The 5,065-nt window shown below is 38.3% G+C and overlaps 1 pseudogene; it reads left to right on the top strand.

Annotated features, from left to right (window-relative positions):
* Positions 1 to 5,065, top strand: part of LOC138040709 (zinc finger protein 709 pseudogene) — a 37,414-nt pseudogene that overhangs the window by 23,648 nt on the left and 8,701 nt on the right.

Below are 5,065 nucleotides of genomic sequence, written 5' to 3'. Positions count from 1 at the left end.
TCATTCATGAAAAAGATATTTACACGCAAAAGTTCTCAACAAAAAAGCGGTCCTTTATTGTCGTGGTGACTTTTTCGCTTCTTGTGTGGTTATTTTGCCAGATGAAATGCTATTGTAGGGTTCTCACACGAACAGAACTGAAGGAAAGGCTGTAAAGTAATTTCTAGCTTATACCTACATCTCGCCGATAAAATCATACTTCTCCGACATCAGCCACACTCAGACTCCGGCAATGGCCACACGAATAAGTTGTTGGTGGTGAAAATGACTTCTTTTTCTGTTGTATTTTAGTGCTAAGTGAGATCGCAATCTGTTAATGATGTCAAGATCAGTTAAGCACAGGAACTGCCGTACTTTCAACAGGGATTCTTGGTTTACAAAGAGTGGAAGCTGTCTCAAGGAAGAGCGAAGTCTTACGAGAGATGAAGAAGTCCATACTGTAGAGAAACCTAATGAATGCAAACAGTGTGGCAAGCGCTTTAGTGGAATAGGAAATTTAAACAGACATAGAGAAGTCCATACCAAGGAGAAACCCTACCAATGCAAACAATGTGGCAAGCGATTTTGCGAAGACGGAAATTTAAGGACACAGGAAACAATTTATACTGAAGAGAGGCCCTATAAATGCAACCAAGGCGGCAAGTGTTTTACCCAACCAGGAGCTTTAAGGACACACGAAAGAGTGCATACAGGAGAGAAGTCCTATCAGTGCAAACTATGTGGAAAGTGTTTTAGCCAAGCAGGAAGTTTAAGGACACATGAAAGAGTGCATAGTGGAGAGAAGCCTTATGAATGCGAACAATGCGGCAAGTGTTTTAGTCAAAGTGCACATTTAAGGACACATGAAAGAGTGCATACTGGAGAGAAACCTATCAATGCACACAATGTGGGAAGTGTTTTACCCAAGCAGGAGATTTAAGGAAACATGAAAGAATGCATACTGGAGAGAAGCCCTACCAATGCAAACAATGTGGCAAGTGTTTCAGCCAAGCAGGAGATTTAAAGAAACATGAAAGAATACATACTGGAGAGAAGCCCTACCAATGCAAACAATGTGAAAAATGTTTTAGCCAAGCAGGAGATTTAAGGAACATGAAAGAATACATACTGGAGAGAAGCCCTACCAATGCAAACAATGTGGAAAGTGTTTTAGCCGTGTAGGAAGTTTAAGGAAACATGAAAGAGTGCATACTGGAGAGAAGCCTTATCAATGCGAACAATGCGGCAAGTGTTTTGGTCAAATGGAAAATTTAAGGACACATGAAAGGGTGCACACAGGAGAGAAGCCCTATCGCTACACACTGGCTATGCTTGTGGAAAATGTTTTTGCAAAGCAGGTAACATAAAAGAGTCAATACTGGACAAAAGCGTTATAAACCCAAGCCAGTTGGAAAGTTGGAATGAACACAAACTAAAGGTCCATCGACCCTGCACTTGGCAAGAACATAGTTCAAACGAGGGTGTAAAACACAGCTGTTGGGTGTGCCAGGAAGAATTGAGCATCGAGGATCTTTTTCTTGCACACTATCAAAATCATATGACGTTTGAGGAGTCGTAAACTTAAAGTAGTTGAGTGGCTCTTTAATAAATTTTGTTTTAGAATTTTTTAGCTCTTTGGAGATGATGATGTTGCCTTTTGTAAATTTAAGAAGCCTGCCATTTGCTCATTGTTAGCTTTCATTGGACGTTGCTTCCCAGTGATATGCGTTTAGCCTCTTCTAAGCTGCGTTGAAAATTAGACTATTGTTTATATCTCTAAACACAGTGTTTTTTGGGTCGTACAAGTTTAAACTGTGGCAGTGCCATTTTATGTGTTGTGAAAATAGTATTTTAAAGATTCCGCAAGAAAACGACTTTTTAAGCAAAGGGCCTCTTGAACCACAGGAAGCGTAAATTTTCTTGTAGAAATGCTCGGCTCCATAGCAACGTAACGGACAATTTACATGGCTTATATGGGAAAAAGAAAATGACGAAAACAACTGCTAAGACGTAACTTAGAGTGAAGAAAAGAAGGCAGAAAAGCGCCTATTCACGAGCTTCCAATCTGTATTTCATAAGTTAAATCGATCCAAAGGAACCGTTATTTGCCAGTGAGCTATACGTTTTGCTACAGCGACACCGTCGAGTCCACTGGAAAATATCATGTAACGACCGATACAGCTCTCTCAAATCGTGCCAAAGGCATCCGCAAATATATCTTAACCATCAAATTGCATCATATCAAAGTGTTCCTGGAGGAAAAACTCGTTGCCTTAGTCAAGCAACTTTCCATGGAGTCAGATTCTGTTAAATTGAAGGTCATGTGTACACTTTCATCATATGTACTTCACTTTACGAAAATTGCTTGAGGATTATGAAATCCAAAATAAACCATAGACGTAAATCCTCATCTTGTTGCTTATCAACGGAAAATACTATATCCTAGTTTTTTTTATTATAGCAAAGATTTCGTAACTTTAGTTTAACAACACCCAAAAGGAGTCATACATGGTAAGGGTCATGCATGTGACAACATTTGAAATCCATGCCAGCCAAGCTAACAGCCTAACTTAGTTTACTAACATTTGTACACTAACCTTGGTTTTCTGAGTACTTGAATAATACCGTGTGGTAAGTGGGTATAAAATTGTTACTGGGGGGTACCGAGAAGGCGAAAATGACTTTGGTGCTCACAAAACTGAATTCCTTCTCAGTAGAGGCCAGGGAACTTTTTTCTGCCTGTTCGGTTTTTGGATATAATAATTTCAAAGAAAAAGGCATTGAATATGTTAACAAGGAAAGCTAAACCAAGGATAGTTTTACGACCTAAGCAAGTCACACCGTATAATTCCGAAAGTAACGGCCTCTGTTACTTTCGGATTTAACAGGCTTATGGGGCCCCTACTTTCGGGGAGCCGTAACGGTTACTTTCAAATAGTTCAAAATACGCTTGTAATTCTGTTAGTAACCTTCTGACGTGAAAAGGACTCGTAACATGAAATGACGAGTTCATTATATTTAGTTGTTCAGATTGTTCTGCGTCATGAAGCGACTAGGAGTATTTCTTTTCTTTTTTTTTTTAATTTAATTTTTTTTATGATTTATTTATTTACACTACTTACAACACTGGTACATCTACTTACACAATTTACAACAATTACACAATTTACAACTACTAAAATCCATTATATTACCATCAAAACTATTTATTATACATTGGTGTCACCAGCTCGATTTTGATTGGCTATAAGCACGCAGCTAATTCTTGCTTGCTCTGTTTCTCTTACGTCATACCTACGAACAATAGATTTTATATATGTAGAATTGACGTCATACCTACAGACAATAGTTTTATGCATGCAGAAGTGACGTCACCTAACACACTAACCAGCAGTTTGATCAGTTTTGTCATGGCGGAGCTCAGCTCAGGAATATGTATAATAAAACAATTATTGAATTCGGTTTTCGCATGTTAGCGATAATTATCAAGGCCAAAGTTTGTGTTATTTGCCGAAGCCGAAGGCTGAGGCGGATAACACAAACTGACGCCTTGATAATTATCGCTAACATGCTCAACCTCATCCAATAATTGTTAATTATTATACATTGGTGTCACCAGCTCGATTTTGATTGGCTATAAGCACGCAGCTAATTCTTGCTTGCTCTGTTTCTCTTACGTCATACCAACAAACAATAGATTTTATATATGTAGAATTGACGTCATACCTACAGACAATAGTTTTATGCATGCAGAAGTGACGTCACCTAACACACTAACCAGCAGTTTGATCAGTTTTGTCATGGCGGAGCTCAGCTCAGGAATATGCATAATAAAACAATTATTGAATTCGGTTTTCGCATGTTAGCGATAATTATCAAGGCGTCAGTTTGTGTTATCCGCCTCAGCCTTCGGCTTCGGCAAATAACACAAACTTTGGCCTTGATAATTATCGCTAACATGCTCAACCTCATCCAATAATTGTTAATTAATAATTGAATTGCTTACGCACTACTTACAATACAATGCGCTTACAATCACAGGTGATATGATTACTTTTAAAACTTTTTTTCTTTTTAATTATTTCTTACACCGGAATACAATAATACAATACATTACATAACATACATGTATTCAGTAAGCTATAAACAAAAAAAAGAAAAAAGTCATTACTACGATTTTCTCAGCTAAATTATTAATCTAATCCGTGCATGCATGGCTTCCTTTTAAATCGTTTATATTAAACATGTTTTAATTTAATTTAATTTGTTTATTTGGTTGAGGTTTAAGATAAGACTAGGAGTATTTCTACTTCCCCCTGGATTGGATGCCAGTCCATCGTAGGGTTAACCCCAGCATTAAATTCACCGGTACCCATTTATGCACCTGTGTGGAGAGAGGCACCGTGAGAGTAAAGTGTCTTTCCCAAGAACACAACACAATGTCCTCGCGCAGGACTTGAACCCGGACAACTCGATCCGGAGTCTCGAGGAGTCGAGCACACTGACCATGAGGCCACCGCGCCGCTATTGTTATTAAGGTAATTAATATTCATATCGCCAATTAAATATACCTCCATATTCTTTTTGTTAGGATTTACTAGCAAATCTTTTAAAATTTCTTGAAAATGTTCCAAATTGTTGAAAGGGTGTCGGTAAATGCAACCTACGATAATATTCTTTTGTGTTTTCAAGAATTTCAATCCAACAAGATTCCGAACCCTCCGCAGTTAGTTCAAGGTCATACCTCCTAATAAATTCCATATCACTTGTCACGTAAAGGCCGACACCTCCTGCAGACTTCTTAGCAGTTCCTAGCAGTTTTTGTCAACCTGGGTAAATTGCAATGAAAAAGAGAAAATCCATGTTTCCTATTATTTTATAATATTTTGATTCAATGCCATTCTCAAATGGATATTCCTGGCAATTTTTAGTATATGGGCTTATAATAAGTGTGCGGTGGTCAATTTATGGTCGGTCGTTTCGCCAACGAGTCGTTTCGCAAACCGTCAGTTCGCTAACGTGTTGGGTCGATTCGCGAACGTCCGATAGTCGTTTCGCAAACTTCTAAGGGCCGATTTACACGATA

This window comes from Montipora capricornis, chromosome 3, assembly GCF_036669925.1.
Source record: "Montipora capricornis isolate CH-2021 chromosome 3, ASM3666992v2, whole genome shotgun sequence".
In the NCBI taxonomy this organism is placed as follows: domain Eukaryota; kingdom Metazoa; phylum Cnidaria; class Anthozoa; order Scleractinia; family Acroporidae; genus Montipora; species Montipora capricornis.
The sequence above is the reverse complement of the archived record's forward strand: the minus strand, read 5'-3'. Positions and strand labels throughout refer to the sequence as shown.